Source organism: Cryptomeria japonica, chromosome 3 (genome assembly GCF_030272615.1).
Source record: "Cryptomeria japonica chromosome 3, Sugi_1.0, whole genome shotgun sequence".
Classification (NCBI taxonomy): Eukaryota; Viridiplantae; Streptophyta; class Pinopsida; order Cupressales; family Cupressaceae; genus Cryptomeria; species Cryptomeria japonica.
Genome location: NC_081407.1, coordinates 341,522,710 through 341,547,042, shown reverse-complemented (window position 1 = coordinate 341,547,042; position 24,333 = coordinate 341,522,710). Strand labels below are relative to the sequence as shown.

At 38.0% G+C, this 24,333-nt stretch overlaps 1 protein-coding gene across 1 annotated transcript in view; it reads right to left on the bottom strand.

The window, feature by feature from the left end:
- LOC131029383 (rac-like GTP-binding protein RAC1) overlaps positions 1-24,333 on the bottom strand; it is a 53,430-nt gene that overhangs the window by 25,674 nt on the left and 3,423 nt on the right. The window lies entirely within an intron of this gene.

Sequence of the window (24,333 nt, the reverse complement as noted above, 5' to 3'; positions counted from 1 at the left end):
TCAATAAGTGATCGGGTTATGTCAAATATAATCATTAGATGGCCGATCGGTATAATATGCGATTAAGATGATAACTAACTATTATAGTTATCATATGACAGCATCAATCGATGCTATAATATGATAGCTATGATAGTTATAAGTCTGGTCTGATCTTATTACAATCACAGCATGAGTAATATGATTATAGTATGATCGATTATGCATATATTCATTTATTTAATCATGAGGTCTACATTTAGATTGTGATTATGAAGTCTCTCATCCAATCATTTATCTTACCGAAGCTACTAAGTTTCAACAAAAAATGATATGCGAGGGACAGAAATCAAACAAACTTCGATGAAAACAGGTTGATGTCTTGCCATAGATGAGTTGACAATTACAAAATATTGTCCATTGATAAACATGATTAGAACTTCACTCATAAAACTCTTCTTCCTTTACAAAAGTTGTCTATTATGGAAAGATTAAGAATGCTACTTGCAAAGTTTAAGCTTCTTTGGAAGCCATATAAAGTGGGCTCACCTATGCAATGCAAATAGTTATTGATCCAACAAATGTTTCTTGTGAATCTAGTTTACACACACGTTTGTGGGAACCCAAGTTGTACTTAAAATAAGTTGTCTAAAATTCGGATGACTTACGTTTAACTAATTATTTTATTTTTCTTCTCGTGGTTCTTTCTGGATTCGATTGTGTTTGTATTTTTTGCATCAACGTTTTGGATCACACTCTGTGAACCATCATCAGGATGATAGAGAGCTCAAGGATTAAAATGATAGACTGTTGCAGACCCATGGTGAATAAAAAGATGTAGGAAATGGTACACATGGCCCAATGAGGTTAAACATTTAAGAATAAATAAATAAAAAATATGTTAAAACAAACAAAGTGACAAGCAAGATATACACTACCACATAAGCATTAAAAAATAATAAATAAAAGGACAAGGACATAAATATACATAATAGATAGAAAACAATTTACTCTTATTATTATTAATATTATTATTACAAACTAAGAATGCTAAAAAAGAGAGAACAAGGGAAAATAATCAAAACAAAACAATACAACAAGACTGAAAAATCTATAAGAGGAAACAATTAGACAAAAGCACCATGGAATACCCAAAATGTTAAAGGGTAAAAACAAATAATATAATTAAAGAAAGCAAGAAAAGTGGCAAAGAGAAATAATAAACAATTGCCACAAAAACAAGAAAATTGAAAATTGAAACCTTAAAAAGAAAGATAATTAAACCTATAAAACTAAAGAATCTAAAAATAAAGCAAACACTAAACAAGAGAAAAAGATGGAAATAAAGAAAAAACACGAGATATATATATATATATATATATATAACAAATCAAGCATCAAAATATGAATATGAACTTATGAATGCAAGTGCATATGACATATATACATATGTATATGTATATATATATATATGTGTGTGTACTTATGTATCTATTCAAGCATATATATGCATATATATAAAGCAAAAGCAATAAACAAAACCGATAAAATGTGGGGAAGGAAGAGCTAACCCAAGGGACAAGAGAGGTGAGAGAGCTAACTAAGGAAATAAAGAAAACAAAGACAACATGAAAGAAGCAAGGCCACGAGGAAGAAGCAAAGACAAGGACCAAAGAGGAGGGGTGCACATGAAAATTAAGAGAAGAGGGGAAGGCAGCGGAGCAAGAAGAATACAAAGGAAAGGATTAAAAGAGAAAGAAAGGTCACGAACAAGGAGGTTGATTTTGAAGGAAAGATTGCAAGGGTTGCCACAAATACTTAGACTACACCCTATTGTGACCTTTTTCACACACCGCCCCATTGCAAATGGGGACCCTCTCTTTTCCTGCTTTCTAGGGTTTTTGTTAGTGTCCCGTGGCCTTCCACTTCAGTTTTGCCAAGAATTGCTTAGTTTTGAACAGTTCAAGTCCTGGAGATTGAAAGCTAGTTTTTGCAAGCCAAAAGATACCAGAGTCCGGATACCATCAAAGTGCCTAGAAAGGCCAAAGGACAAAGATGGCAATTGATTTTTAGAAAGTTTTTCCTATTTTTTAGGGATGTCTGCTTTTTGCTTTTTCAGAGTGGGGACCTAGGGTTTGCACTGATACCACTGATTTGCTTCGATTGCGACCCAAAATTTCCAAGTTTTGACCTAAAAAGCTAGTTTCCTACATTTTAGGGGTCATGATGCTTCAAATGGTTTGCCTAAGTGTGGATTTCAAATTTCAAGTCAATCTAGTTAAAATTGGTTAAACTGTGAAATTTTGAAAGTTTCCAAATTTTTTCCTAAGTCTGGCTAATGGATGATGTTGAGTGTTATGGCAGGTGATAGAAACTCCGCCCAAGATGTTGGCAATGGAGGTGCCTTCAAAGTCCACCATGCTTGAAGTTAAAGGATTCAAACTGCGCCTTATGATGGGGATGATCAAAAGTCCGCCATGTTGGAGGTCATTCAAAAGTCCACCATGTTGGAGGTCATTCAAAAGTCCGCCTTGAAGAAGCCTCTTCAAACTTCGCCATGTGTTGAAAGGTGTCCAAAGTCCGCCTTGGTTAAGGTCACCTAGAAGTCCACCCTCAAGGTGACGCCTTCAAACTCCGCCATGTGTGGAGATGTCATAAAACTCCGCCATGCCTTGAAAGCTTCCAAAGGTCCACCATATCCTTGGTGATAGCTTCAAACTCCGCCCTCAAGGAAACCTTCCAAAACTCCGCCCTATGCATTGAGAAGGTAGTGAAAACTTTGCCCCCTTGGTGAAGACTTCAAACTCCACCCTATGATGGAGAGTGCCTAAAGTTCGCCATGTAGAGGGATGTCAAAAGTCTGCTCATGATGGTGTGTAAGCCTCTTAAGGCCTTTCAAAACTCTACCCTATCATGGAGAGTGCCTAAAGTCTGCCACGTAGAGGTAGTCAAAAGTCCGCCCAACCATGATCAAGGAGAGAGATCCAAAGTCCGTCCTAGGGAATGCATCGAACTCTGCCCTATGTTGATGGCCAACCTTCCAAAACTCCACCATGCTTAAGGAAGGGGTATCAAAGTCCGCCCAAGGAAGACACCTTCAAAACTTCGCCATGTCTTGAGAGAGCTCCAAAGTCCGCCCAAACTTGATAGTGAAGATGGTGAAGTCATAACAGTCCGCCATGCATGGTGAGAAGGAGAAAGGCAAACATGAAGAGAGCCTCCAAAAGTCCACCCAAGCATGAAGTTGAAGGCAAGAAAACATGAAGAGAGCCTCCAAAAGTCCGCCCAAGCATGAAGTTGAATACTTAAAACTCCGCCCTACTCTTGGAAATCAAACAAAGTCAACAAGAAGCTAAGTGATGTCATCAAATCTTCCTAAAATTCGAACTTCTAATCAATTTAGAAAGTTGAAAAAAAGAGATTTTCAAATATCAACGAGCTGGGAAATCAAAATGGAAACTTGTTGGTTGAAAATTTTGTACACTTGGGGAAATATACAAAATTGTGGTTTCAACCACAGCACACGAGTAAAAACTCTCCTAATTAAGGGAAGGCTCCCCCTATCTAACTAAAACTGAAATAAAAACAGGATAGGACAGCAATCTTCCTTCTTTCTTCAAGAAAGACAATATCCTTTTCTCTTCACAGAAAAGGATAGCGATTGAATATGAACAACAGTAATCACTTTCAAGTAAAATGAGAGAAAGGAAATGAAGTTTCCTGAAAGTGCAAAAACTTCCGTCACTTCCTTCGGGACGGGACGGGACGGGACAGCAATATCAAGCTCAAAGACTTGACTATCGGCAGTCCTATCTACCCTTTGCTATACTAAATTTTACAATGAATAAAAAACAACAGCCCAAAGACTGGAATAATCTATTTTTTCAACACAAAGACAAGAACTAATGCAAGCTCAAAGACTTGCTGCTATTTCTTATCAAACAGTAATTTTTCCTCAAGAATAGACGCAAGCTCAAAGACTTGCTGTTTCTTCAAGAGATTTTCCTATTTTAATTAATCTTCTCTACTTGCAGCTCAAAGACTTCAAATCAGATTGGACTAAGCTCCTTTAGAAACACTTTGCATAGAAGAAATAAAAAGATTCAAACTCAAACATGTAGCTCAAAGATTCAAAACTTGAGTAATCCTTCTTTATTATTCTTCAAAACCTTCAATTCACACACATAAGCTCAAAGACATCTTGCTATAAATTTGGCAGAGTTTTTGCTTGCTTTCCCAAAAGATATAGATTATAATGGACCCTCTCTTCTATTTATAGGAGAGGAGTCTTGAGAAAAAGGTGGGAGGATCCTAACCAACTTGAGAAATTCCCTCAACCACCAAGATCTATTCAACAACTAATTAAGACCTCATTAACTAACTAAGACTTATTCAAGGTTACAAGTCCTATTCCAAATTGACTTGTAACCCGCCTACTTGTAATTACAAAAGTGCAAGTACAGAGTTAACTTGCAATTACAAAAATGTTTTTACAAGTAAACTTGTCGAAAGGGAAACTACAATTTACAATTTCGAATTTACAATTTTGATTTTACAACCAAGTGTTAAAAACACTTAAGTTGCACCTCTTGAAGACACAAACAATTCGAACTTCCGAATAACTTTCTGCAATTCATCAGGATCTGGTTCATGAGTGTTCATAGCCACCACCCTAGTCTTTACGATGACATCATGGCATTGGCATAGTGTGGAGTCGCCCTTTTCCAATGCTGACCGGATTTCCTGCAACTCAGTTTGATACTTAATCAATATTTGAATGGAGGCGACTGAAAATTGCTCACTTCTCCATTCATCATGAATCTTGAGTTGCAGATCTGCAAGAACTTCTTCCTCGGGCAGCAACTCATCATTCTGATTTAGAACGTCGCAGGATGCCTTTTTACAACAGGAGGTAACATCTTGAAAGACCGCTTCATGCAACTTTAAGGTCTCATCAATTTCTTCAATGAGTGACTTGAGAACAAGAGATTTGTTCTCCAGAAGTTCCTCATATTCAATGTACATGACTCTGGAAGGAATTACGTCATGCACCTGAAGAACGCCCAACTGATGTTGAGGCATCTTTCGCCAAGAAACTAAATTTCCCTCAACCTTCTCCAAATTTAGTTTGAAAGTACCCAAGATTTGATTCAACTTATCTTCAATGATCTCCAATTTAACCATTGTTTCAAATTCCTATCTTATGACTTGTGAACATAAGTCATGCAATTGATCAACCCAGGTGTCTAAGGCTTGAACCTTTTGGGTGGCTCTCTCAATACCTTGGATTGGTTCACTGGCCCTGGAAGAAACATGTACTTGGCCTTCTCCATTTGAAGGTTGAGTAATACTTTGGATGGCTGCCATGAGTCTTTGATTTTCTACTTCCAATTGATCTTTCTTGGTCAAAACCTCATCATACCGTTGTACCAATGTAGCCACTGTTTGTTGAGCATCATGTTTGACAACCTCATGAGTCTGCTTACCTAGTTGCACTTTGGTGATCTGATAATCAGCTGCTTGCATTTCTTCAACTGGTTTATCTGATATTGGTTCAGCAATTTTTGCCACTCTCATCCGATTTTCATCAACAATCACCCTCGAAACTATCTTTGCCCTCTTCATAGCTTTAGGTTTTGATTGTTTCAACTGTTGATAATCAAAGGCATCAGGTGAAATCACCTGCTTCTTCCTCTTTGCAGTGAAGGAACTGAGCCATGGAGGTAAAGCCATTAACTTTGACTCCGGGAAAGAGGGAGAAGTAGTTTCTGTTTGAACAACTGTGGTGACCTTGGGAGAAGTGTCCGTCTGAATAGCCACCATAGTCTACTGAGTGACGACAGGATGTGATGAAGATGTCATGAATTCATCAAAACAGGTCATAGAAGTATCAACATCAAACAAAGGGTACATATGAAGGATCATCTGAAAAGATATTCAACAAATTTTCTTGAGATGGTTCTGCTGTTGAAAGTGGAAGAACGTTCTGCGGAGATTCTAAAACTGAAGGGGCAGATTGAGAGTTCACATCTATCATAGGAGGAAACATAGGTACCTCAATAGGAAGTGAAGAAAGAGAATTAGTTGGGGACTTTGTAGAAAGCGACTGAGGAGCATTATCAGATTGAGTTTCTTCCTCTGAAGCTTCAGGATCAATCACATGAATTTCCAACTGTGGCTTCTCCTTGCCTTGAACTGTTATTTCCTGAGGAGGAAGCACCATTGCACAGCTGACTCGCAATTTGATCCTCGTACTAGAAGAGGATGCACCTTCTTTATTGTCCAGTTGAATTTCTGACTTCCGCCCAAGAGGACCTGTTGAATCATCTTCTTTCCCAACCTTAATCTTAATGAGCTTGACACCATTGTTCTTAAGCCAGATATTGGTATTGGCAAGAACTGACTGAAATCTATCCAGGATAGAAGTGCCTTCCTTATGGGACCAATGGATAGAAGGAAGTGGAGCCTCATCAACATTTTGATTGACAAACTCAGGATCAAGAATGTTACCATCATCAATCATCCCTTGTGGCATGTTTACAAGGTTTAGATCCACAATTTGTTCTGTAGTGAGTCGACAGTAATCCATCTCGCGAATCTCCTTTTCCGTGCAAAGATCAACCCAAATATCTTCTATCCGATGCACATGGATGAAGGTCTTCTTGATCTTTTCCTTCATGCCTCGGTAATCGAAATCAGCTCTAGGTTTGAATCTTTTGAGTCTAATTTCCTGCAACTCAGTCTCCATAGCCCTAGCCTTGATTGAAGTCATTAGAGAATATTGACCAATCTTCAATGGGTTGTTGGAAGAAATACCCATGCCAACCTTGTGCTTGACTGATTGATGTGTATGCACAACCATGATCTGTCTTCCCAATTCCATAAGAATAATCTTATCAGTTGAGTATCGTGGGAGCATATAAGGCTGCCCGCCATAGCATCCAACTCTCATGTAGGTAAAAGTTGGAAATTGGAGAAACAAACAACCATATTCTTTCACCCTTTCCCATGCTTCATCTGAGACTCTTTTGTTCTTCAGGGTCTTGTCAAATTGACACAGGTAATGACCAAAGAAAGCATCCTGAACCCTTCTGAAATGAGACCTACTTGACCTTAGAGGCAACTGATCATAGTATTCCCAAACCGGTACAAGCATGCGGTCACCCTTGGTAGAAAGACTTGGGAAATGTCTAAGTGACACAGCAATATACACGAGATATGAATTCATGTAGAAGGTGAAAGTACTAGGGACGACTGCAAGTTGTTCTCACAAAGCATCACTGATGATCTCACCCCAACAGATGTGCTGAGACTGCCTTATTAACACAATAAATTGGTACATCCAAGGTTCAAAAACATTGGAATGTTCCAATCCCATCATACGACTCAGAAGGGTAATAGTATCGCCGATCTCATTCTTAAAATCAGATCAATATAACTTAGCCCACCTGGTAAGCACAGTGCGAGGCTCATGAATCCATTTGTTGATATGACGCTTACAGTCTTTCTCCTTTTTGGCAAAGTATTGAGCTGCACTTTGCTCAGAGATCTCTATATAGATGGTTTCAAAAGGTATTTTGAAAACCCTCTTTATAGCTTCTGCATCCAGGCGAATGATCACTTCTCCATCATCATTTTTAATAACTCGTGTCTCTTTATCAAAATGACAAGCACATGCTAGAACAAATTCTGGTTCTAGGGCAGCAACTGGAAAGGATGCAACATGATGGGTATGGCTGTCCAACAACCGTTGCATGTCCCCCTCCTTCGGATCTTCAATCCTTTGTATGAATTCGGACATGTCAACATGCCCTATCTCAGTATCCTTGATATGATCAAGGGAGGAGGAAACTTGTGACTGCGGAACTTCATTTTGGTATTTATCATACCTGTATTTCATCTTTTTTGGAGTGGGAGATGATGGTACATCTGTCATCTCGAAACAACTGGGAATGCTGCAATGTAAATCTAAGAGTATCAAGGCAACATCAAAGTCAGTACCTTTAGACATTTTCACTCCGCCAAATGGGAAAATTCAACTTTCGTACTTTGGCTTTGTGAGAGGAAATATAAGAGGTGGAAAAATAAGCTTTTGACTTATTTCGGGTTTTGAAACATGTTTTGCAAGTACACAAGAGGGAAGTACAAACGTGCAATTGGGTTTCCAAATTCCGAATGCAACTATATTTGCAAGACATGAAGCCTGAGCAAATGAAAGGAGAATGAATTTTCAGTTTGGAAGTTGGGAAGAACACATTTGCAATTGGTTTTCTAAATCGAAATGCAAACTTATTTACAAATTGAAAATCGAAGGAATTGGAAGCAAATAGGTAAAAATGCGAGAAATGACGAAGATGATAAGTACGGATGAGGGAATTGGAAGCGAATAGGTAAAAATGAATTTCGGGAAGATCACTTGGAACTTTGTCATGCCAAAATGGGAAGAACTTTCAACTTGCAATCCGGATTCCAAAATCCGAAATTGGGAAGAACTTGATTGTTTCGTCATTGAAACTTGATTTTTTGGACCAAAGAAGGTTAAGTCTTTGTCCAAAAAGGGAAGAGCACATCAAGAGGTAGAACTTTTCACACTTGCAAATTTCTTTGCAAATTGGGAAGAACACATCTTTCTTATTTTGAAACTTAATTTTTTGGACCAAAGAAGGTTAAGTCTTTGTCCAAAAAAGGAAGAACACAAATTTTCCTCTTACTTGCAATCGGGTTTCTAAAACCCGAATGCAAGTAAAGAAGGAGAGTTACAAAGGGGAAGAACAACTTTACTTTACAAATTTCTTTGTAAAATGGGGAATTTCCTCTCATAAACCCGTTATGAACATGAACAAAACTGAAACTAAACAAGAAAATGCAAGGAAAGAAATAAGAAAGAAATACAAAAATAAAAATTACCTTGCAAGGTTGAGAAGAAATCTAAACTTGGAGAATCAACCCAACATGGAAGATGAAGCCCTTTAAATAGAATTTACACAATGGGAAAAACTTAGCCATGCATTGTGACAAAAGCAAAACCAATTTGCTATAAAAATGCCACGTAAAAATGCCAAGGAGATGGTTCAAAACTGATTTCTTTCATCATTAAATACAATACTAAGAAAAAATGATTTAGGATTGAAAGCATACCTCTTAAGCGAAGAATGCGCAAAACAACAAAACACGTGACTGGTTTTTAGGGCTTTTTTTGCAAATCCGAAACCAAAAATGCGCATAAAATGGTTTGATAAATGCTTAGAATCCAACGCATTTATGGTTGAGCCAAAAACGCCTTAGGAATAGATAGATTCGAACCCCCAAACCATGGCAAATCGCATGAATGCAAGATTCAGAAAAAAACGTTTGAAGAAGACAAATGGCAAAAAAAAAAGGTTAGATGAATGCGTGGAAAAAGGGTTTGAATCCTTCAAAGTTGCAACAAATCCACACTTGGAAGGAATCCCTACATTTTCTCCAAAAAATTCTAATCCAAATCAGCTTGCAATGGCATGGAATAATTTTGGGTTTTGGAAACAAAACAACAAGTTTTTCAAAATGTTCATGTTTTTGCCTCTAAGGCAAATTTCGGGTTTTAGAAAAGAAATTACAAGTTAAATTACTTGTAATAGGGAAATAGAATTCCCTTTACAAGTGATTTCACTTAAAACATGTAAAGGGGTTTTAAAATCCCATTTACAAGTTTTATTTAACTTAAAGTCAAACTACTTGTAATGGGGGTTTTAAAACCCCCATTACAAGTTTTTATAAAAACTTGCAATTAGAGAAAAATTCCCCTACAAGCCTAAAAGCTTCAAGGGGGTTTTGAAAAACAAATTACTAGTTACTGGTAATCATCGAAAAATTCCCCTACATTGAAGCAAAAACATAGCAAACGGACTCGAAACGCGACGAAATTCAAAACGTAGCTTGAGGATGGATCAACGATCGATCCAGTCCAAGGATGGGTGAATTTATGCCTCGGGAAGCATGCCATAGAGTAAAAATTTTCATTTTTTAACAAAAATTTCTATGTGATAGTCCAATTTTTGAAATCAAAAATTGAGGACAACAAAACTCGAAATTGAAATTAGAAAGAAGATATTTGCAGATCAAGATGATTTTCAGACTGAGTCCCAAATTAGAAACTTTTTGGAAAATGCTAATTTATAAGCCTAGTTCAAATTTATGGACTAAATACAATTTAGAAACTTGCACAAGTAGAAGATTTTCGAACTAAAAGAGATGACAACACAACTCAAAATTGGATTAGAAACTTTCCCAAGATTTAAGTTGAATTTAGAAACACGAATTGGATGGTTTTTATGTGTTTCTAATAATGAAATCAACTTCATTACAAATGCATCCTTTGTTTCTTCATTCTTACACCAAGAAGTTCGAATTTCCTTAGCAAGCTGAGGAAAACATTAAGAAGTATATTTGCAGATTGAAGTTTATTTGGAGAAAATCTTGATATTGCTTGCAGTTGGGCAAGCTTCTTGTCAAAGAATTCACAGATTTTGGAGTGGAATCAGCTGGTATAAGGCAGAGTTATTAATTTTTCTGAGTTTTTTGAGAAACTTCTAGCCTTATTCCAATTCATTCGAAGGTGAAGTTGAATTTAAAATGCAGATTTGTTGCATTTTCTGAGTTTTCCAGAGTCATTGAAAGTGATTTTAGTGGATCTATTCGAATTTTTAGTGAAGGAAAATCATTTTATTGGCCAAGTAAAAGGAGAGTTTTGAAGTTATAACACTTGGTGTCGGATTGCAATCATAATTATCCTTAGGATTGAAGAGTTTACATGTGAAAATCCATTTTTTGTGGCTAAGTATGAAAATAAAATAAAGTCTCCAAACACATAGCCATTCGCAACCTCTATTTTCTTCAATTCATGAACCAATTTCTAACTAGAGCTTCATGTTTACTTGCAGATTTTAAGCACGATGAAATTTCAAGTGGACAAAGACGCTCCTCCCGAGTCAAGGATGACTTCGAAATGGAAGAACGTTAGCGACACTAACCTCGGGCACATCAATCTGAGGGAGTTCAAGAAACAGATGTTTGGTTTGGACAACCTCGTGCCTACCATGACAACGCGAAAGATGATGAAGAGTGGCATTGTGCATGCTACTGGTTTTCTCCCTACCATGCAATGCACCGAGTTAGTAGTTGAATGTGCTAGGCATTACAACCCTGCCAGTAGGGATATTGTCGTGCCAGATGGGAGAGTATTGGCAAACATCAGCAATGAGGCCATCAGGGAAGCCTTCAGAATTCCAGAGTATCATAACGTTGTGTACGTGACCAAGGATGAAGCTGATTGCATGTATCAAGACCACTTGGAGGAGTATGACACCATCGTCAATCATTCCTAGCTAGACAAGCCAAGGAAAGGTGCCTCCAAACTACAGAGGAAGAGCTTGGTGAGAACATACTTCAAGGAAGATATTAGAGATATGATTGTCCTACTGAACAGGATAATGGGGAATCCTCAAGGTGCTCCATTTGAGCCCTGGATGTATTATTTTATAAATGAAATAATGAATGGAGTGAAGATGATAGACTGGGCTCGAATGATAAGTGACAACTTGGATAGCCAGTTGAAGAATCTGGAAGCAAATAGGACCTTCTTCATGAGATCGTACTTGTTCTATTCCCTGGCTAGAACCTACAGATACAGAGGCCTCGCAGAGGGGAAGTGGAAAACAAAGAAAATCAGTTTCCAGTCTATGACTGTTATCCCCAGCTTCACATTGAAGAAAAGTTCCATTTCAAAAGGGTGAATGACACATTCCTCATGCACATCACACGAACGTTGCAAGGTGGACTACATTAGAGACTCTCTCAAGAGTCTATGGACTTTATCAGTAGATTCGGATATTGGTATATCCAATACCCGAAGTTCACTTACATTAGAATTCAAGGGTTTACCGGATCTCCCTATAAGCTTCCAGCTTACCCTACCAACCGAGTTGTACTACTCGAGGTTGTGAGGCAATTGGAGAGATATATGGCAATTCAAAGAGATAAGCAGAAGAAGGCAGGAACCTCCTCTCTCACGATTGGGAATGGACTGGAAATGTGTCCGTCATTACAAGCCGTTGCCACTGCTGAGAAGGAGTTGGCTTGGTACCCCTTTTATTAGTACAAGGCGAGGAAGAATTTTGATCTGTTCCACAAAATAAAAAGGATCAAAGGGATGACATTTGAGCACAGAGCTGATTTAGAAGATTATTGGGCTAACGCAACCGATAGTTTCGAGACCAGAAAGAGATTTTGGTCGAGGATTCCCTTGAGCATGGTAAGAGAAACGAAGGTGTTTAGAATTGCTGACCAAGTAGAAGACAACCTTGAGCTTCAACAACCAGGTTTTGAAAAGATGAAGAATGAACCACTAGACTTGATAGATTGGTCAGAGGGAGAAAAAATCAGATTTGGCAGACCTCATGAGGTCGGTGGTCGAATATTCTAAATGGTGGATCTCTGAAAGGACGAAACCATTGAAGTCTAAAGGTATGGCCCTGACCTATGACTTGATGGGAGTAAATGACTCTCTATTGGGTCCCGGAAGAGGAAGGAGTTAGTTGGAAGCTCTGGAAAGGCCATAGGAAAGAAGGTTGTAGGGGAGAGACGAGAGTCCAGCGAAGATCATTCCATCTTGAGTGTCACATCTGTCGTGCCTGTTCAGAATGCAGTAGAGGAGCAGGAGATGGACATATATATGGTAAATAATGAAGTGAGAGTGCCTTCTCCTTCAATTGAGGAAATAATGAAAGCAGTTGTCCAAAGTCCAGACAAAGAGCAAATTTTAAATGCAACTACAAAAGTTGAAACACTTGCATCTCCAGTACTCTTCTTGGATGGTATAGCTACTAGACCAGGAGGGACAAATAATGGGTTTGATCAGAATACCGTAGAGCAGTCGACCATTCTTGATTGGCTGAGGGAAAGGATAAGGGCTAAGGTTCCTAAGGAAGCCCATTCTGAAGAGAACACAACAACATTTCTGGAGAAGGTGAATGAGCCAGTCATAGCCAGGCCACCCAAGCTAGCCATAAAGTTCTCTTTGATTTAGAGGGATAGTGCAGGATTCAGGATAGTTCAGATAGTTGTGCCAAAGGAAGGAAAAACTCGAAACAATATTGCCTCGGAGGATTATAAGATCACCACTATAGAATTGGGTAAGCCTACCCAGGACCAAGAAGTCCAGTACTTTGATGACTCTTGTAACGCCCTCAAGGTGAGTTTAGCTCAGGAGAGAGAGAAGAGAAAGAAGGTTGAGGAAGAAAACCAACAATGGAGGAAGTATGTTCTACATCTTACCAGGCCACTCAACCATGAGATACTGGTCACCCCTCCACAGCCTCTTCAGCAAGAATCAATGAAGGATTACGAGGACATGAAGGGCACATTCACACAGGCCAAGGAGTGGATTTTAGATGCTTTAGCACGTGCTGATATACTTGTGGAAAGTTTAGTATCAGCACATGAGTCGGCTTCTTCATTGGCTAGCCGTATCCAAGACCTAGCTATAAATTGAGAAGATGTGGAAGAAATTCAAGATGAAATACTTCCGCATTTGAAGCTTATCCGAGGCTTGTCGAAGAGAAGTTTGGTGGATGCAGGTGTCATAAAGGCTGGGGATAGATATGACTTTAACACCTGGTATTATGCTTTGGTCACCCGGATTGAAGTTTTGAAGAAATCCGAGACTAAGTGCTTTGAGACAGAGGAGAGTGTCAGGGAAATTTTGAGCAAGGTGTTTCATGTAGCGTCAGAGATTTGGAAGAAAGAGAGTATAAGGGAGAAGCACTTGCAGGCAGAGAACCTGAGAGTCAGGATTCAGTCGAGTCGGGGATGATTGACAAGGGCGATCTTTCAAGGATTGCAAATTTTCTCTTCATCGATGAGAACTTTCTTGCCCAAGCAGTTGAGTGGGAAAGCATCCTCACCACATGTACCGATGATGTGGACATCATCGACTTCCAGATTAGCAGCTTGCCAAGTGTCACTGTGGAGGAGGTCAGACTTATCGTGTCCAGGTACATCAAATCTGCGAAAGGGGAAATTGGACGCTCACTTTAGTAAGAATAGCAATTGTGCCACATGTCATTTTCTCATTCTTTCAAACTAATAGAGTTTTGGGAAACCCTAATTAGGGTTTGTAGCTTTCAATCTGGGCCCTTGATCACTATTTGATCTTGGTCGTTCATTTATTTCTGAAAACTATATAAGGCCTTCTCTCATTTGGAGAGTGTGAGGTTTTTGACATATTGTTGCGTGAAGGTCATTTTCGAATAATATATTGCATGTGCACTTTCTCTTAAGGCTTTGTAATCTCTATTGTTTGAATGATTAGCATGGTTTCAATTTCCTCAACACTTAGTTAAAATTAATCTAGTTTTGCTTTCATGTTATTAGAGTTGAATGAAGGATTTGATAAGTGTTAATTGACGGTGTATCTCCGCTCATACTTTTGGTGAATGGATGATGTTAATTGATAGTGTATCTCCGCTCATACTTTTGGTGAATGGATGATTTCCATCTCACTGTGCAAAGTTAGTCTGAGCCCATCCTCTATGCATCCCAACATCTCGATCATAAGCACAACCCATTGAAGATTGCACCGGCTTTGTGTAGTTGTCCTTAGTGTGGCGAAGCAAAGTTTGGTTTCCCGAGAACACCCAGTTGATACCGTCTCCGGAGTTCGTAGGATTAGACCAGCCTTCTCAAACCCTATCTCTTTTCTCCTTTTTGAAAGTCTAAATCCCAGAAAATCTAAAAAAAAAGAGAGCCTAAAATTGCTAAATCCATCTAAGTCCAACAACTTCAAAGACATTTGTTATCGTGAGTCCCCCTTGAGATTTTCAACATACACTACCCAAGAAGCTATTTCACTAAAGTCGCTTGTTCGCACATATAGACCTTGGAATCAGTAGTGATTTTTCAAGAGAGGATAGAATACCTTTAGGTATCTTATTCTAATGTTTGGTAGATGATAAAACAAACACCAACACACCTTTCATCACGTTTAAGGTTAGATGGGTGATTGCTAATTTCAATGGCTTCCTTGAGTTTTCGCTTGAAGAAGTTGTCTTCTTTAAACAAGACTTGTGTATTTGCTAAACAAATGTGGTGTTTGGTAGAAAAGGAGTGGTCAGCAAGGGTAGATTTGAGGATACGATCATGCTTTATGTTAGCGCTATGTTCTTTGATTCTGGCATTGAAAGATCGGCCAGTTTTGCCTATATAGGATGCCCCACAAGAGCAAACAATCTTATAGGCATCCGAGTCAAGAAAGATGTCTCTCGAGTCTTTTAGGGAGGGTGTTTGATGCCTCAAAGTGAAGATGGGTTTGAAGGCACAACATATGCCTTTTTTGAGAAGGATGTTAGAGATCTTTTGGGAGATACCATCAATATAGGGTAAGGTGGCATAGGAAGGGTTTGGATGATGGGTGGGTTTGGATTTTGAGTAGAAATGGGATTTGGTTTGATTGAAGGCCCTCGAGATCTGCTTACTAGAGTACCCATTCATTCTAAAGACTTTACGAAGGTGGGTGAGCTCATGGTCTAAGTTTTCTTCATCACATATCCGAAAGGCTGTCATGGTTAGAGTTTTAAGAATCCCAATCTTTTGGCTCGGGTGTGATGGGAGTCAGAATGGAGGTAAAGATCCGTGTGTGTAGACTTTCGAAACACACGCCACCCAAGGGATCCATCCGGTTTTTTGATGAGAAGAATATCAAGGAAAGGAATTTGGTTACCCGATTCAAGCTCCTTAATGAAGGATATACAAGGAGCTATACTATTGAGGTGAGCATGAAATTTCTCTAACTTGTCAAGTCCATGTGACCAACAGATGTTGGTATCATCTACATATCACTTCCACCATTTTGGTTGGAGTGGGAAAGAGTGAAGGGCAATCTCTTCAAAGTTCTCCATGTATAAGTTGGCAATGATAGGAGAAAGGGGGGAACCCATAGCTATGCCATCAACTTGTTCGTAGATGACACCTTGGAATGAGAAAAATGTAGATCTCAAGCATAACTCAACCAAGGCGCACACCTCATCACTGGATTTGCGTCTATCTATCTCTATAAAATTGGGAATGGGAACCTTGGTGAAGAGGGAGACAACATCAAAACTCACTAGGAGGTCGCCGCTCTCCAAATTTTTGTCCTTGACGAATTGAACAAAATGGGAGGAATCCTTAACGTAGGATTTGGACTTTCCTGCCAAAGGGGCAATTAATTTGGCAAGGCAGGAGGCCAGGTTGTAACTCAGGGAGCCTGTGGTGTCAACTATGGGCCTAAGAGGAATACCAACTTTGTGAATTTTAGGGACACCATAGATACAGGGGGTGACCTCCTTGGTGGGAATAAGACGTTTCTTGGTGGCATCATCAAAAGAAGAAGAAATGGCCGACTTTACTCTCTTTAGAATTTTGGAGCTTGGGTTGCGAGGCAAGATTTTGTAACTCTTCTTATCCGAGAGAAGTTCAAGCATTTTTGAGGTGTAGTCTTGCCAATTCATGATCACAATGGGATTACCTTTGTCGGCTCTGGTAATGATCAGATCATTATTACTCAAAAATTCATTGAAAGAAAGACACTCCACTTTTGGTATGTTGCTCCTCAGCGGTTTGGCATGTCTCAAGGCCACCGCACAATCTTGCCTAACTTCTTTGACATCGTCTGCAAGAAGAGACCGAATAAGATTTTCGATCTCAATAAGGAAATCCACATGGGGAATGACATGAGGGCACACGACAAACCCTAAACCTCTTTTTAAGAAGTTAAAGGCTGGTCGGCTTAAGGTGGCATTGGAAAGATTGATCACTAATTTGCACTCCCAGTCACGAATACTAAGAGGCTCAAACGAACTACAAGGGTCAGGTGGATGGCTAGAGGTGCAGGTCGATGCTAATGGGTAGAGATGTGACAAGGAGTGACTCAAGCTTGGTGAGGAATGCGTGCTAGTTGGGGCCCTTGGGGACAACGTACAGGAGTTAGTTGGCACTTGGCATTTTCGTTTCAAAATTTCAGTTTGGAGAGCAAGCAATTGTTCATCTTCTACCCTAGGACGAACTCGCTATGATGAAATTGGTTTTGAAAATAGAAACCCTCCTACCCAATCTAGAGGTAGATTCATACAATATTCACAAATGTGCTTAAATTAGTGATGCTAGGGATTATTAAAAAGATTTGCATAGCAAACAAATAATCAATATTGGAGAGTTTGTCCAAGTATTTTATTTTATAAAGTTAAATTTGAAGTCACTAAAGCAAGAAAATGAATAGCATTTTATTATTTTTGAAAAAAATGTATAAAGAGAGAAATGGAAAGGAAAAAAAAGGCATTCTTGGCATTTTCGTTTCAAAATTTCAGTTTAAAGAGCAAGCAATTGTTCATCTTCTGCCCTAGGACGAATCGCTACGATGATATTGGTTTCGAAAATAGAAACCCTCCTAACCAATCTAGAGGTAGATTCATACAATATTCACAAATGTGCTTAAATTAGTGATGCTAGGGATTTATCAAAAAGATTTGCATAGCAAACAAATCAATATTGGAGAGTTTGTCCAAATATTTTTGTTTTAACAATCCCAACTGCAATATATATATATATATATATATAGAGAGAGAGAGAGAGAGAGAGAGAGAGAGAGAGAGAGAGAGAGAGGGAGAGAGAGAGAGAGAGAGAGAGAGAGAGAGAGAGGTTAAGGAGCCCTAAAATAGGTGTAGTATCTTATTTCTACCAATCATACATATCTCTTTGATATGATGATTCTACCATACCATTATGAAGGGAGACGTGCAAGCGAAAAGGCAAATTTTGTATGACTCCTAATGTGGATAGGACTCTACAAACCCAATCGCCCAACATTTTGTTGGTATTTAAGCCTCAAAAAGCCATTGTAACCTTTTTGGAAGCATTGTTTGGAGTTTGAAAGATATACGACACCTTTATAGGAGATGTGAGGTGTTTGGAAAGGTAACATGAGAGATTTTTGTGGTCATGGGAGTCTTATTTTCCTCAACTGCCCATATTATATTAAGGACAACATAAATTAAGGCGGGTTGCAACAATATGAATTCTTGAGCATTGAATTGTGACATGGGAAATAAATAAAGGAAGGATTGCAGCCACTAGGGAATAGGAGTTGCCCCATAGTCATAGGGAATTTGGTGACACAAAGGAAGGATTCACTACTTATGAGGAGTAAATAAATATTATCCAAGAGTTGCAACTATTTTGGGAAGCAACGCAGCTATTTAAGGTCCAGCGTTAGTATGTTTTTTATTAGATAAGGAGGGATTTTGAAAGGGCCCCCTTTTACAAAGAGAAAGATTAAGCATTAAGCCCAGGTAAACACCAAACAACAACTACAAAACAGCAAAAGACACAACAACACTAAAGCAAACAAAAACCATCCTAAAATCAAGGTGGTTTAAAAAACTGATCCAAATCTCATTGCTTGATCGTTGTTGTAGGATCCTTCTCCCCTAATCTTAGCTTCTTAAACAAGGAGACATAAAATCACTAGCACATCCTTCTATCAGCTCCAAAGCATTATCCATCCTTAAACCATCCAAAGAAGAATTCCCTTTATGAATTGTTTGTTTTTTGAACGTCTTAAAAGGCAAGAAAGTGTTATTTTCTTATTTATCAAGAAGGCATTGATCCCACAATATTGCAAACATGACAAATATCTGGAGAATATTCATACTCAATCTAATACACCCAATTCCCAAATTTAGAGGATAGGGTATTCTGAGTGGGGATAACCTAATTTTTCTCCGCAAGAAGTAAATCTAGCAAACAACAAGTGCTTCATGAATTTTGTAATCTTATCGGTAGCACTATATTTCTCAAAAGAATTAGCAATAATCATGAAAATCTTTTCATTCCAGAACTCCAAGGGCAACCTATGCAAAATAACCTGAAGAAGTAACAAGAATATTTCTTTCCATGGGTTGAAACCAGGACACTAGTTTTGAAGACTAAGACAGTTCAAACCCATAAACCAGGGGCCATCAAGAAAGATCCTAGCGCAATCTTCCTCAAAAGAAAAATAAAATATAAAAAATCCATTCAACATTGCAGAGACTTGAACCTTGCCTCTAAGCTTCCAAACCTAAAGGATCCATTTTCTGACAACATCAATATTAGGACAATTACCACAAAATCTCCCAACTAACGAACTCCTCAATCAAGCACGACTCATCCAAAAGAGAAGCTAGAACATCTATTTGGATCTGCACATCCTCCGTAACCTTAGGAGAAGCACCCTTGCTAGAACTCCCAACAAAAGAAGAAACAACATCCCATTTGTCTCACCATTCTCCAAAGAAGAAACAACATGCACACCACAATCCTCTGACTCATTGAGAACCTTTAAATCCCTAAGGGCAACATTAGGAGGAGAAACATCAACCTAACACACCTACTCAAACTTCGGAGAAGAAGCATCAACCACAACCTCATAGACCTCAAGAACCTAGGGCCAACACTAGAAGGAGGTAAAGCAACATCATCCTTAATAGCCTTACATCAAAACCCTTGCTTCACTTGAGTAGAAGAAGTAGGTTTTGGCAGACCCACACAAATGTGTTCTGACTTGGAAAGCAAAACACCCTTGGAAAGGAAGAGAACCCTTTTTCTCAAACCCCAAAAAGGATCATCAACGTTGATCACCACCTCAAAATCATTGACAGCCTTTTTTTGCATCAAACAAGTTTCCAAGAAGATATCAAGAAGGAGCTCATCCTCTTTGTTTGAGAAATTTGTAGGACCAGCCCCATCTAAAGAAGAGGAAACCACATCAGAAGGAGGAGGAGGAAAATCACCTTCCATCCCCCACCGAACATAAGCCTCATCATTGACCCCATCAATAGCATCAACATCATAGAGACCGCCAACACCCTCAGCAACATCAAAACAACAAAAGAAAATGCAAGAACAAGGGAAATGGGCTCACACCCATCTTCCGTATCTTCATCATTCTCATCATCCAAGTCTAAATCCACAACCACCATTGCCAAAGTAAAGAAGCGGTGAAAAAGTAAGTTAGCTGCCCTCGCGCACTTGCCCATGTTTGCATTCTCACTAGCCCTCTGAGAATCTCTTTGAAAACAAATAATTTATCTAATTCCAACATTAGTATGTTGGCAAATATTACAATTTGTGACTTCCTGAGAATGTAATTTGCTATCAGCCCAATTACAAGGTCAGACAATTACATTCCATAGTTTTGGATGAGATTATGTATAAAGATAAATTAGTTTCAGCTGATTGATTTGATAGAAATTGAGTAAAGATTCTATATTGCATGTCTGAATATAATTTTGATAATTTGTAATTTTGTATAATAATTTTGTAAAAATACTATTAGTTGTGGCAAAAATTGATTCAAACGTAATATCCATTTGCAAGCACATAAAACTAGTATATCTGTAATTGGCATTTCATCAAACAATTACCAAAGCTCAAGAGAAAAAATAGCTCAGCATATTACACTAACCAGGTAATATAGGAAGATTAGGAACTGGTGGTATTTCAAAAGATGATGAAAAGAAGGTCCTCATTGGCTAAGCAAGGAATTTTAGAATTTCAGTCAACAATTTCACAGAAATTAAGGGCATCCTCCAAGGCATCAAATTAGCAAAGTCCTCGCAAGTCGGCTCTTATTGAAGCCAATTTTTACTTATATAGAACTCTAAGGATGGACAACATTTTCTCTTAAGACCTTGGGTAAGCTATGGAACTTTAAGGAAAGTTCTGCCAAGTCTCCTTTGTACATCTCTGTGTCCATTAAAATAAGGTCCCCATTGGATAAGAAAGGAATTTTAGAGTTTCAATTAATTTTTTTGCAGAAATGAAGGCCATTCTCCATTACATTGAAATAGCGAAGTCCTTGCAAGTCAACTCTTACTGTGGACAAATTTTTACTTATAACAGATTCTGGGGATGGCCAACACTTGCTCTTAGGATCTTGAGTAAGCTATAGAATTGTAAAGAAAGTTCTGCTAAAGTCTCCTTTGTACATGTATGTACCATAAAGTAAGCTCCTCGTTGGCCAAGCAAGGAATTTCAGAATTTCAATCAACAATTTTCCAAAAATGAAGGCCATTCACCAAGGCATCAAAATAGAAAAGTCCTTGCAAGTCAACTCCTATTGAAGCCAATTTTTTTCCTTATAACAGAGTTCAGTGAACAGCCAATATTTGCTCCTAGGACCATGAGTAGCCATGGAACTTCATGGAAAGTTCTGCTGAAGTCTCCTTTGTAGATTTTTTTGTACTGTAAAATAAAGTCCTCACTGGTTAAGCAAGGAATTTTAGAATTTCAATCAATAATTTTGCAGAAATGGAGGCCATTTTCCAAGGCGTCAAAATAGCGTAGTCCTTGCTAATCAATTCTTGTTAAAGCCAATTTTTTACTTGTAACAAAGCCCTAGGGAGGGACAATGCTTGCTCTTAAGAACATGAGTAACTGTAATGTCCCTTTTTAGTAGAAACCCTAGTTCTTGCCCTAAATCACCATTTCTATGTAAAACTACAAATGGAACAAGATGTGTACCTAATTGAGATCCTGAAATAGGTTAGGAAACTATTGAAATGTATTTATACCATAATAGAAATCTTCTAAAAAGGATAATTAAACATAAATTCTCTATACCTAGGGTCAGGATCATTTACTTAACCATAGTTATGTCTAATTCCTTATCGGAACTCAACCATAAGAGAGCAGGAGTAAGGAGGAACGATTAGGTGTCCAAGAGATCCTCTAACCTAGGCCCAAGAGCAGAATGAAAGCCAAAACCCCCTTGGCCTCATGGGACTATCGGTCAACTACCATGAGGTGATCTACGTAGTGAGGTATTCTATCACCGTTCTCCTTCATCACTTCCATCCTTATCCTTCTTGTGGTTAGAATTCCCTTAATTCAATAATCGACTATGATAGAGTCTGGAAAGATACAATAGGGTGTCCTGAACGTCCTTCCCCTCTAAGTCCAAGAGCAGGAACCATCGATCAACTGCCATGAGGTGGTGTACCTAGAGGAGGACCTCATTACCATTCTTCCTCCTTGTACTCCCTTATATTACTATCATGGCAGTTCGCTCAATATATATAATTGTCCATCATTGATTGTTCCTTATGCTAGATATAATATGGAACCATTGATCAACTGCCATGAGGTGGCGTACCTAGAGGAGGACCTTATTACCGTTCTTCCTCCTTGTACTCCCTTATATTACTATCATGGCAGTTCGCTCTATATATATAATTGTCCATCATTGATTGTTCCTTATGATAGATATAATATGAATTACATATACCATTTATAGTTATGTAATTATAAATAAATTCTTATTGTATTGTTTATTACAAAGAATGATACGCCCAATATAATTGGCCTCAAGGTATTGTATAATCTTAATAGACATTTAATTTGCAATTATAGTGTATTATACTATAAAGTCATTAACAGGGAAGATCATACCAGATCTGCATTAACTGATAATATGGCTGTAAATGCTGGCTGGTCCTTTGTATTTCTAATTTCTCACAGTTCGCCTGATGTAGCAATATACATGTTTCTTGATCCCTTCAGTACGCTGATTACTAAAGACGCTGCTCCTTTATCTAAAGGTTGTTATTTATTTTTCTCGTGATTTGATAATCTCTGCTATGTATGCTTCTTCCTTTCCTTTCCTTTATATCTCTCAATGTGAGGGAGAGGTCACACCTCTTCATCATGTATGCCCTTTGACAAGAGACACCCCCTTTCACCATTAGCATCTTTTAAAGAGTGCAACTCTTCATTATTTCTGCCCTTTGAAAGGAACACAACCTTTCACAATCAGATCTGCCCTTCTTATTAGTTATTTGAATCGGATCTGCACTTCTTATTCCCCAAATTATCCCCCCTCAAATGAGGTTCTCTTCTTCCTTTTATATCTCATCTTTGAGGGAGTCACAACTTTTCATTTTATGTCTTTTGACCATTCATTAACTTAATTAAATTTTAATTACATTTTTATATTTTAATTTAATTTTTAATATTTTTATTTTATTATTGTTATTTATTATTAAATTCTATTTCAAAGTGGGGACATTACAATAACCCATGGAACTTTAAGGAAAGTTCTGCTGAAGTCTCCTTTATGCATGTTGAGGGGTCAAATGTGTAAACTTCTCAAATTCAGCTGAGGATATAAACTTAGCGACAGACAAAAACATAGCAAAGTTACTACGGGTAGCAGGAAGGCTAAATTTGAAGGACAAATCAATTTTCAGTATCAGAGGTTATCATTAATGAGACAGGAGATTTAGGTTAAATTATTGAAGGGGATACATAAAAAAATTTGTCTTCTGTTCAGTGGTCTCACTCTTAATATGAGTGGTATTGTTAAAGGCTTTGGGAGAACTACTATTTTCTCTAAAATTAATTGTATTGTCTCAAAATTGCCAAATAAAAAGAAGACAAACATATAGATATAAGATTGTTTATTAAAAAACTATGCCTAAGGGGTTGCTCAAATGGCAAGGCCATTGGGATCTCAAGATGGAGATCTAAGTTTGAATCCCCATAGTGACATTTTAAGCTAGAATTCCAAGTTGTGACTATTGGACTCCCATTATGGCTTCCAAGTTGATTATTGTTGAATAAAGTGGATGTTTTGTCAGGTGACCAGGTCCCAAGTGTGGCCTCCATTGGTATGGGCTGGGCTAAAACTGCATTTTACCAATCAAAAAAAAAAAGTTTGGAAAAGAACAGAAAAAAAAAAAGAGCAACATATTATCCCAGGAAAAAAATCATACCTATACATTTGCATGCATCATAATATATATACTTCTGTGGGAACTGAAGCCCACATAGAAACTTAACCTAGTCGTATAATCTTAGCATGAGGAAATCATAATTTCTTATTGGTCTATACTTGACAAAAAATAATAATTTCTTGCTTTTGAATAGCCCTCCCAACAAGTGAAGAAGTTAACGCCTAGTAGCATAACTGACAAGATTAAACTATATTTGTCTGTTTCGTCATGTTGCTTGACAGATTATAGACAGTGGAGCAATTGAAATTTGCAAATATTCTATCAATACATATAGACTTCATTTGAAAGTAGATTGGTAGTACATAATCAGTTTTTTGTCATTTCCAACCAAGCTGATTGAGTGATAAAGGCTTTATGAGACAGGGATTATGACATTTTAATTGTTGAAGCACAAACATTATACAGAAGATTCTAAATGCAAACTCCAGTAAATAAGCTGCAACGCAACCATGGCATTACTAAAGTCAAAAAGTAAAAGAAAAGGTAGTAACAATGTCTATGAACAGATTGT